The sequence below is a fragment of the Pseudorasbora parva genome, chromosome 5 (assembly GCF_024679245.1).
Source record: "Pseudorasbora parva isolate DD20220531a chromosome 5, ASM2467924v1, whole genome shotgun sequence".
NCBI classification, from domain to species: Eukaryota; Metazoa; Chordata; class Actinopteri; order Cypriniformes; family Gobionidae; genus Pseudorasbora; species Pseudorasbora parva.
The window spans coordinates 9,341,250-9,353,307 of NC_090176.1; the positions used below are offsets into that span (position 1 = coordinate 9,341,250).

The 12,058-nt window shown below is 38.8% G+C and overlaps 1 long non-coding RNA gene across 1 annotated transcript in view; it reads left to right on the plus strand.

Moving 5' to 3' along the window:
- Positions 1–626: 626 nt before the first annotated feature.
- The window catches only part of LOC137075036 (uncharacterized), a 29,643-nt gene continuing 18,211 nt past the window's right edge, over positions 627–12,058 (plus strand). The window contains exons 1-2 of the long non-coding RNA XR_010904978.1: positions 627–753; positions 2,531–2,709. This is a non-coding gene — a long non-coding RNA (uncharacterized lncRNA). The remainder of the gene's footprint in view (positions 754–2,530; positions 2,710–12,058) is intronic.

Below are 12,058 nucleotides of genomic sequence, written 5' to 3' on the forward strand. Positions count from 1 at the left end.
TTCTGGAAAATAGATAAGCGACAAGACTTTTGTCAGGGACTGTAGGAAAAAGTTCACTGCACCGTAACTGCAGTTAAATGAAACTAAGCCTCTGCCGTCTGATATAAAAATACATTTATGTAACGTGTAAACATTGCTGAATAAAAATGTACCAGTGGATTACACTGGATTACAGGGAGCGGCAAATGGGTTAAAAACAACTCAATTGGCAACACAGCGCTGGGTAAATATTGGACAGAACACATGTTGGGTTAAATTAACCCAGTGGCATTTTAACCCAGCAGGCTGGGCTGTTAATAAAACCCCAAAATGTAGTCAATTTTTTACCATTAATGGATTTGCTATTCTAGGTTATCATTGCTGGATTGTTCTTAAAAAAAATCTCCTGTGCATTAGCCAACTAGACAATTATGAAATGAACAAATGAAGAATGCATGTTTAGACTGTTAAAACAATCATTTTTATTGCTTGACAAATGGTACAACACATAAATTTGTTAAAATTGGCAACAATGACAACTCCAAACCTAATATATTGTCAATTTATTCACGTTTAAATCGAACTTTTATTTTGACGGGTTGCCGTGACTTTTGTGTCTGACGTGCCCCCGCCATTCAAACAGAGACGCAAAACATGGAAGAGTAATATTTAAATAGTATTTAATATACACAGACACTGGTATATATTCAGCTACCGTCTGAAGCCCTGCGTGACGCGACTGAACGCAGCTGCGGGACCGAATATAGTCTACCTGTGAGTCGATGCAATGCAGATACCATCGTCACATTTTTAACATTTCAGTATGTACTTGGTACCGAAGTACCGGTACTTGTGACATCCCTACATACAACCATGTTTAATTTTCATAAGGGGATCATGGTTCTGTGTAATCACAAACTGTATTAATCTATCGTCTCACATGCCTAACTTATACCTGAGCTAACACGAGTCAGAAACGTTACATTGCATCGGATTCTGAGGTAAAACTTTTGTCAACTTAACGTCAAGTAAGCTTAAGAATTGTTGCCGCGAAGAAGAAAAAAAAACTATAATTATGCTAATTAAAATGATTATTAATGAAAATATATGAACTTATCTTAAAACATCTGCAACCAGTGGCTTTGCCTTTTGCATTGTCCTTTCAAAATGACAGTTTGGGAGCGAATTTAAACGAATCAAGGCGGGAAGCACGTGAAACAACCAAGCGCTGGGTAGAATCAACCAAGCATTGCGACCCAGCAGGTTTAACCCAACAACTGGAAATTTGAAACTACCCAATGGTGTTTAAAATGTGATAAACCAACAAAAATTTCCCAACCCTTTACTTACACTTTCGAAATGATCACATGAACCACTGACGACAACTAAATAAGTGCTCTGTACATAATGTAATACTTAATTTAGAAATGATAAATTGATCATTTATAAAGTATGAAAATACAATTGTTACACACATTAATTACAAATCAAGAATAAAGCATTTATATCTGTATTTATAAACTGCATTTTAATGTCTATTAAGGCTTTATAAATGATGAACTATTTACTAATACTTTATTAATACTTCATAGCGTGAGTTATTATAAAGTGTTACCGATTTATGTACATTTAAAAAAATAAAAGATCAGAAGGATTAACAACACAGATTTATTTTCACAGCTTTCTTCTGCCATATTTCCCAAGGGTGTGAATAAATTTGAGTACGTCAGATAATTGGAGAAGGCAATATTGCCTATTACTTTGGGCCGATCATCAGTGATCCTAGTCTTTAATCCTGCAGTAGTAAAATAAAAAATGTCCTGGAAAATGATTGCTAAAAAAAGAGTAGGAACCCTGATTTGGGATTAATTTGCAACACATAAAGGTCATAGTCGATCGTGTAGTGAAATTCAAATTCAAAAGGCAAATTCGCATGACCAACTTGACCACCAGCGTAATCCATGCGGGAAACCTTTTTAACCTTCACAATCTCCTGATTCATAGTGAAATGACTGGGTTTCGTCCCGGAAATTTCGTCAAGAAACAGTAAATGTGGCTCCATTGTTTAGACTGATCGGCCTGGTTTCACAGACAGGGCTTAGATTAAGCCAGGATTAGGCCCTAGTTCAATTAGGCCATTTAAGTAGCTCTTATAAATGTGCCTTAAAAAGAAAAGAAAAGAATCTTCACTTGTGTGCATATTGAGACGAAACAATGACACTGACATATTTTGGTCTGGGACCAGGCTTAAGCATCGCTTGTGCAAACCAGGTAAGACCCTCTTAAAGTCCAAGCTGATCTAAGCAGGTTTTTCTGTAGGAATGTATCACGGATCCATCTTTGTTGTTTAGTCTGCTTGTCATATTTCAAGTGTGCTCAAAAAAACACATCACTAGAGCTGTTAGATTAGAACACAGTCCATAGCGCTCACAGGTGAAATGTCTTAAAGCAGCTGACGGTCTATGTATGTGTGTTTTGGGGGAAAATAACTGTATTCTTGGAGGCATCACTCTGAGAGCTGTGTAAACCGTAATATGCGCTTGTATTGCAGGGTTTCCCCGACTGCAGTCACTCAAACCGCTGAGCCCCTGAGAACCGAACACAGACATCAGAGTTAACGCTGCGCACTACAGACAGAGCCTTTTGTGTTTTACAGTAGAGGATCCATCATCATCACCGTCAGAATGGCTGTCAGTCAGTGATCGGAGTTCAGCGGCGGGTGTAGAAAAGGTTAGATTACAGGAATCTTACTGTCCGCACCTCTTTTTCGATATTAGCAGGGTCTAGGTTTCGTGATCCCTGCTTTCCTAAACTGAGACGGATATAAATGCTTTTATAAGTTTGATTGCAAACATTCAGAAAAGGATCCATGCTGTGTTTGCAGATGTGTCTTGAGCTCTTTTTTTTTACCATAAGGTTTTTATTGGATTTTAAGTTCCATGACAGTTAACATCCCTGTAAAAGTTCCATTGCAGAAAAGGTTTCTTATAGTGTAAAATGTTTTAAAACATGGTTCTCTTAAGAACGGTTTACTGAAAGGTTATTTGGGGAAAAAAGGGTTCTTCTATGGCATTTCTGCAACAACAACAAAAATTATATATATATATTTTTAAATAAATATTCTTTATTTTTAAGAACGTGAGCTAGATGTCTGATAAGAGAAGTGAGAAGTGAGAAGTTTTCTGTCCCTCCATTGAAAATCCATTTTCCTAAAACCTTATAAAGCATCTCAATCCAAGTTTTCTAAAGAGACATGATTGCTTTATATATTGAGCGAGGCTTTTCTTCACACATTGATCAACCTATCAAATATGGTAAACAGAGTTGAAATCATACTTGCTTGAGAATAAACCTCATTGGTTCTTTTGCGTCAAGCAAGCACTTTTGAGCTTTGTTTGATGTTTGTGCATTGATCAATGTTTATGTGATGAATAGCCTAAATGAACATCCCTCTCCACAAGACTTTTATTAAACCACTCGATTTATATTGACTGCTTTTACGATGTCTTCATGAACTTTTTAAAGTGTGAAAGTTATGGGTGAATGGACTTTTATAAGAAGATATAGGCTACATCTCTCATGTTTCTTTAAAAATATACTTCTTACTTTTTATGATGGAACAACATGAAGGTGAGCAAATTTGGACTGAATTTTTTTTGGGGGGGTCAACTAGTGTAAAACCAACAAAGATGCACTTACAATGGTCAGCACTTCAGAAATATTTAAAATATGCAGTCATTACATTGTATGTGCTAGCATGAGATGCTGTGACAAAGCCTTGTCATTTAAACCTAGTTACTTTCATTTAGTGTCATAACACCAGAAGGAGACATGGAAAGGATGGGACTTAACTGTCCTTACAGTGCTGTTTATATGGAGTGACCTCCACCAATTACAGTGGTAACACAAAACCAGGGGTTATTTCACCTAGACAAATACTGCTTTCAAATGATTTTGACAGCTTAAACGGTTTTAGTGAAGAATTCATGTGTTTTAAGAAAAAATCCCTTTAAACAATCTGGAACATTTGGCTGTTAGGCTTTCGTTGTAAAAGTAGTACAATGTTTCCATTTCGTTTATACAAACTGTGTGAATATATATGCGGAATATTCCTGTAGGAAGGTGTAGGTGAGGTAGATTTCAGGATACTGTATATGTTGAGTATATTCCAGTGACAGCAGTGTTTCCCTCTGTAATTATGATGGACTAGAAGTTTCAATCTGGGTTTTTGGATCTCCTGTTACGCTTGTTGGCACGTTAACTCCGCGCCTCTCGTTACCTGGTGGCGCCTCCGAATCCCTGGCCTGAGACAGCGAGGAGCGGTTGGAACTCATCCCAGTCGTCCGCAGTAGCCTTACAAACCTGATACCTCTCCTTCGGAATCCCAGCGTCTCAGTCCCAGAATTCCCAGGGGGCGGGAGAGACAGACATGGTGTATCCCCCCTTCCTTATCGTGTTCCCAGACCATTGTCTCCCTGTGCGCCTTCTCATGCCTGAGGGACAGCAGTTCTCCTCAAACTCACTTTTCAAGACCGCTCTTTTTCTGCCTTAATTGAGACCTTCTTTAGATACCCTTTGACATGCTGACAAGCCAAACCCAAACACGGTTAAAGAAACCAGGTTTGACATCTTTTAATTGAGTGTGCCAACAGAAGACTGATTACAGTGGGGGGGATCAGGTGGGCAGGTTAGGCTGTAAACCTGAGCACTCTGATGTGTTTGTGTGTGTGTAACAGAGCAAGGATCTCTAGGGGCTAAAGTGTCACGCTGTGTAAACACACACAGACTCACACACACACCTCACTCTACCTCGAACAGGTGTTTCTCCTGCTTGAGATTTCCTTTAGAACCTGATGGATTTTATTATACCTGGAATTTCAAAGTCAGTCCATCGAGATCAAAAAGGTCTTTATTGAAGTATTTAAAAATATTTAAATTATATAAACCTAATTATATTAACAATTATATTAACGGCTTTATTACTATGCTCATACTTGCAAATTTGAACAAAACCCTAAGAAATAAGTATCTTTGCTTGGCGGACGATAAATTGGGTGAGAGAAATCTGATTGAGTTAAATTGAAGGAGAGGCCTGAGTGATATCTAGTGGGACTTGTTGGTAAGCTCCTTTGACTTGGAAGAGGAAGCAACTCCCTAGAACACTCGAGCAACTGCATTGCAATGGACGACAAAACACTTAAAGCTCAAACGTGCTGCTTAACAAGAGAATGAACCTCATTGGTTCTTGCTGAAGCTCAAACATGCTGCGTAACACGAGAATGAACCTCATTGGTTCTTGCTGAAGCTCAAACATGATGCGTAACACGAGAATGAACCTCTTTGGTTCTTGCTGAAGCTCAAACGTGCTGAGTAACACGAGAATGAACCTCTTTGGTTCTTGCTGAAGCTCAAACGTGCTGAGTAACACGAGAATGAACCTCTTTGGTTCTTGCTGAAGCTCAAACGTGCTGAGTAACACGAGAATGAACCTCTTTGGTTCTTGCTGAAGCTCAAACGTGCTGAGTAACACGAGAATGAACCTCATTGGTTCTTGAGGAAGCTCAAACGTGCTGAGTAACACGAGAATTAACCTCATTGTTTCTTGCTAAAGCGCAAACATGATGCGTAACACGAGAATGAACCTCATTGGTTCTTGCTGAAGCTCAAACGTGCTGAGTAACACAAGAATGAACCTCATTGGTTCTTGCTGAAGCTCAAACGTGCTGAGTAACACGAGAATGAACCTCATTGGTTCTTGAGGAAAGTCAAACGTGCTGCGTAACACGAGAATGAACCTCATTGGTTCCAGAGGTGGAAACAGTAACAAAATATTCTACTCAAGTAAAAGTACTGTTACTTCAATGAAATTTTACTTAAGTACAAGTAAAATTACTGGTCTAAAAATTTACTCAAGTAAAAGTAAAAAGTAGCTCATTTAAAATGTACTCAGAGTAAAAGTTACTTAGTTACTTTTTTAACAGTGGGGGTGGGGGACTCTCCCCTGTAGGGTTGTGATAGAATGAGATTTTCACGATATGACAACTATCTCAGAAAACATCAATTAAACATTTACTGTACCTATTATTAAATGATGGTTATTATCACTTGTTAAAATGATGTTAAATGAATGAAGAAGATTGGTCTTTTTTTATTTGGTTGAACAAATGCTTTATTATAACAAACTTAAAACCATTTGTTTATTTTGTTTATCAAAATTTCAATAAAACATGTCTAATAAACTAAATTCAATAAATTATTATGAATTAGATTAACAACTTATTTTTATCATTAATTCGTAAAAATGTTTAAGAATAATAGAGTCCATATGTAGTAGACGGAGCAGCTCATTCACAGAGAGAGAACAAGCAGATCATATATTCATATAGCATTCAATGTGTAACGAGTAGAAATATAGTGTGGCCCCTTTAAGAGCTGCGCACGCTCCCTGAAAATGAGTTCTGCATCTTGTGTATGTGCGCACTAAGTTTTGAGCTCCCATGTGTGGGGATTATTCTCTGTTTTTCTGTTGCTAACAGTCAGTTATTTTGTTTTATTGAGTAATGCTGTGGACGGAAATGGAGTTTGTGATGAGAGTTCAGCGGGAAATAAAGCGCGATCTGTTTGACGTCAATCGCCTCCGCTCTGTGTTTGCATCCACTCCAGATATATAGTGAGCTATCCGCATTTTTCACCCGGACACAAGCGTTACAAATGTTGTGCTTTAATGTTCACAGACCATGTCGCGATTTGATTTATTTCTAAGGCCTACAGCTCTACATTCGAGTTTTTCGTTCATCCACCAGTTTGCGTGTATTACACCAAATCTACGTTATAATGTAAAGTTAAGGTTCATGACTGGATTCCGGGATTCCCTCTGCGTCACAGAAATCAATAGGCCTAAGTTATAAACATACCTTTATTTGCACAGAGGGATGTGTGCCCGAACATGTTCTATGTGTTTCTTCATTTGCATCCACATTTTGTGCAAATTTGATATCCTCCAGGACAACACCACATTATTTTTTTCTATATCCAAAGTATTTCCATACTAGCCAGGAGTTCACGACGGCGTTTTGCTTTCACCTGGGTCTGCGTCACTGACGTCTTGTTCGTCTCCATCTGATATTTGCGCGCATGTTCTCTCCCGCGCCCCGCGCCCTCTATTCAATATTAGTCATTTCCGGATCGCGGTCTTTTTCCTCCTCTCTTTGCATTAATGATTTATTTTTACTCAGTAACGGATGTGGTTTAAAATGTAGCGAAGTACAATACTTTAATCAAAATGTACTTAAGTAAAAGTAAAATTACAGATTTTTAAAACTACTTAAAAAAGTAGAAGTACACAGAAAAACTACTCAATTACAGTAACGCGAGTAAATGTAATTCGTTACTTTCCACCTCTGATTGGTTCTTACTGAAGCCCAAACGTGCTGAGTAACACGAGAATGAACCTCATTGGTTCTTGCTGAAGCTCAAACGTGCTGAGTAACACGAGAATGAACCTCATTGGTTCTTGCTGAAGCTCAAACGTGCTGCGTAACACGAGAATGAACCTCATTGGTTCTTGCTGAAGCTCAAACGTGCTGCGTAACACGAGAATGAACCTCATTGGTTCTTGCTGAAGCTCAAACGTGCTGCGTAACACGAGAATGAACCTCATTGGTTCTTGCAGAAGCTTAAACGTGCTGCGTAACACGAGAATGAACATCATTGGTTCTTGAGGAAGCTCAAATTCTCATGTTTTGAGTTAGTTTGTTCCTGTTTAGAGTTTTGTTTTATTTTACAATATTGTTTTATACTCAGAACACACAAATACACAGTAAAACATTTATTTTATTTTTCCCACAAAAACAATATTTACAGTGTACAACCTAACCAACACAAAGTTGCACATACAGTGGTCTACAAACCCGGTTCCAAAAAAGTTCAAATTGTACAAATTGTGAATAAAAAAGGAATACAATAATTTACAAATCTCATAAAGTTATATTTTATTGACAATTGAACATAGATAAAATATCAAATGTTGAAAGTGAGACATTTTGAAATACCATGCAAAATATTGGCTCATTTTGGATTTCATGAGAGCTACACATTCCAAAAAGGTTGGGACAGGTAGCAATAAGAGGCCGCAAAAGTTAACTTTACATATGAGGAACAGCTGGAGGACCAATTTGGAACTTATTAGGTCAATTGGTAACATGATTGGGTATAAAAAGAGCCTCTCAGAGTGGCAGTGTCTCTCAGAAGTCAAGATGGGCAGAGGATCACCAATTCTCCCAATTCTGCGGCGGGAAAATAGTAGAGTAATTTCAGAAAGGAGTTTCTCAGAGAAAAACTGCAAAGAGGTTGAAGTTATTATCATCTACAGTGCATAATATCATTCAAAGATTCAGAGAATCTGGAACAATCCCTGTGCGTAAGGGTCAAGGCCGGAAAACCATACTGGATGCCCGTGATCTTCGGGCCCTTAGACGGCACTGCATCATATACAGGAATGATACTCTAATGGAAATCACATGGGCCTAGGAATACTTCCAGAAAACAACTGAAATACAACACAATCCACCGTGCCATTCGCCTTTGCTAAAACTCTATAGGTCAAAAAAGAAGCCATATCAAAACATGATCCAGCAGTGCAGGCGTTTTCTCTGGGCCAAGGCTCCTTTAAAATGGACTGTGGCAAAGTGGAAAACTGTTCTGTGGTCAGAGGAATCAAAGTTTAAGTTCTTTTTGTAAAACTGGGATGCCATTTCACCCGGACTAAAGAGGACAAGGAAAACCCAAGTTGTTATCAGCGCTCAGTTCAGAAGCCTGCATCTCTGATGGTATGGGGTTGCATGGTATGGTATTTAAGTGTGTGTGGCATGGGCAGCTTACACATCTGGAAAGGCACCATCGATGCTGAAAGGTATATCCAAGTTCTAGAACATATGCTCCCCCATACCGATGTCGTCTCTTTCAGGGAAGATCTTGCATTTGGCGCATCATAAAAAGGAAGATGTGACAAAAGCCCTATTCGGACGGGATTAGATTAACATGGGGACATGGGGGTAAAGTAATTTTGCCTCAGGACGTCTGTTATATTATTGGCCAATTTGCACGGGATAAGACATCTCAGTAAAACTAGCAGAATAGGGAGGAGTAACTCGCTTTGCGCACCACGATAACTTCCTTGACGTCATGTGTGTATGACGTTACTGTTATCACGTGAGCAAACACACAACATGACACAACATGACCAGTCTGACCTTTGTCTCCAATATATATGTGTTTTAATAAACAGTTAGGTCCAGTCTAACGATGTGTTGGTAATAGACACTTTCCTAGAGCTAAAATAAGTGTTGTGCCTATAATAAGTGCTTTGATCTTCTTTTTGCTTTAAATGATATGCGGAAAATACTGGACGTTTGCCACAGATTTGTCCCAACACCTACAACGCAACCGAATGCTTCAAGTGTCTCCAAGCTCGCAAAATGCTCTTTTTTTAACTTTTAAACAGGAAATGACGGAATTTTACCATACATTTTTACAGCGGGTCTATTCGAATGTAAATGTATTTTCGATGCTTCGAGATTCTAAGTAACCAACCGATGTCACATATGAACTACTTTGATGATGTTTTTATTACCTTTCTGTAAAGGGACAGTATACCGTACATACATTCAATGGAGGAACAGGAAGCTTTCTGACTAAATATAAAATATCTTAAACTGTGTTCCGAAGATGAACGGAGGTCTTACGGGTTTCGAACAACATTAGGGTAAGTAATTATTGACAGAATTTTTGGGTGGACTAAAAACTTGGGTGGCTTTGGGTGAAGCTCGCAAGCGATTTAAACTACACTCACTTCTTCTGGAGGTGCAGCAGGAACACAAAGAGCTGGTACCGATCCTTTTTTCAGGAGCAGCTTCTTAGCAAAACCTACTTTATACTGACCATCGTTTATAAAGCAGTCTGGTGAGAAATGATTAACGAAAACATGAAAGCACTGACGTTGATCGGGGGTAATATTCCCTTCGAAAACAAAACTCAGCCACTGGGTCTTCAGCGGTTCGGATTTAGGAACATCAAAATGACTGCTAGGGATGGGTATCGTTAAGGTTTTAACGGTATTACTACTCTTATCGATACTGCTTATCGGTCCGGTACTTTAACGGTATTCTTATCGGTACTTTTTGAGATTATATATATATATATATATATATATATATATATATATATATATATATATATATATATATATATATATATATATATATATATATAGTCTAGTAATCAAATGTAAAATAACACTGCATGGTTTATCATAAATAGCCTAAATTAATGCTTATTAAAGCTGAATTTATTCATTCAAGAGCTGTGAGTGATTTGCTCTTTGCATTTGGTTGTTTAATTCGCAGTAATTCGTCAGCATGTTTATTTACACTGCTGCCTCTTTAAGACAGATGTGCAGATCTATGTGACTGATAATAGGCAGATGCACTACATTTTCTCCCGACTATATCCATAATAACTACGTCCATTTTAGACACAAACTGTGTTGTGTTTAAGAGACTCTCCAAGCCGGTCATTTTGAGATAGATGTTTGTGTACATTTGATCGTTTAGACGCGAGTGTGAAACCGAAAGTGTGATTTGCTCGTCTCGTTGCGGGCTGTTTCAGAGTGCGCGCGCTGACTTGGGAACAATCTCTTGCGGACACTTTTGTGGTTTTAATCGCTCTTTTTATTATTAAACGCACCCCACAACCAACAGTAGCTAGACTGAATTTTACAACAATCACTGATCGTGCTGATTCTGTCATTACGTTTGAGTTTAAGGGAGAAATGGCAGTGCTGCAAAGGGAATTAAGTTGCGCTAGACATAAATATTATTATTATAATCTTTGGAAGCCAAAATCTAAAATAAAATCAGACTATCACAGATCTAAAGTGTAACCATGGCTATGTTTGAATGTTCAGTTCTGTCCTCGGCTGTCGTTTGTGTCTCTCTCTCTCGCTCGCTCTCGCTCTCTCTCTCTCAGGTGTATTTTCAAAAGTACCGACAGCAGAACCGATAACGTCAGAGCTTATCGATACAACGGTCTTTCAAAATTTAGCCCCGGGGCCCGTTTAGTACCGGTTTTCGGTACCCATCCCTAATGACTGCTGTGTTCATTATTACGCTAGAGGTAAGCAATTAATTGACTGATAGACAACTACTCTGTAAGTGTTTGTAACTTTTCTCATTTGATTGTTTGTTCATTTGTTGTTGGATAATTGTGTCTGTGTAGTGCAGTGGTGTGTATTATTAGTTTTGGTGTATTCTCACGGTGTGTGTGGGAGTTAGCATTTGTTGAGTTAGCATTTGTTTGGTCATTGCCACGTTGGGAGTGAGTTTGTTGGGGGCGTTCCCAGCTGCTTTCAATAACGATACTCAGGTGAGTATATATAGCGTGATAGTCCGCGGCAGCGGAAGCGGCAGTGTGAAGCCCTCCTTGTGTGAAGACCAACGAGTGTAAAGACCTCAACTCTTCCCTGTGCAAGACCAACGAGTGTAAAGACTTCAACTCTTCCCAGTGCAACTCCGCCCGAGCAAGGACCCCGGCAAGGCACTTGAGTATCATCTTCCTTTTCATTATTTGTGTTCGGTTCTTTTCTAATTCCTATCTGGCTTTTTCTCTGATCTGTATTCACCATGTGCTTTCAAATCTCAACTATTACTACTAGCACTCGTAAATCACGCTCTATACGCACGAGACGCCGCAATCCTAATAATTTGCGCTATATCCTAACATCCTCTGCTACTTTACTCTCTATTCCAATTGGTCTCTGGAATTGCCAGTCTGCTGTAAACAAAGCAGACTTTATTTCATCCATTGGGACTCATTCTCAGCTCAGCCTCATGGCCCTAACTGAGACCTGGATCAAACCAGAGGACACTGCCACTCCTGCAGCCCTCTCAACCAATTTAACTTTTTCACACACTCCTCGGCCTATTGGGAGGGGTGGGGGTACTGGTTTGCTTATCTCAAATGAATGAAATTTGATCCATTATCATCTCTACCGGCCATTTCATTTGAATCGCACTCAATCACG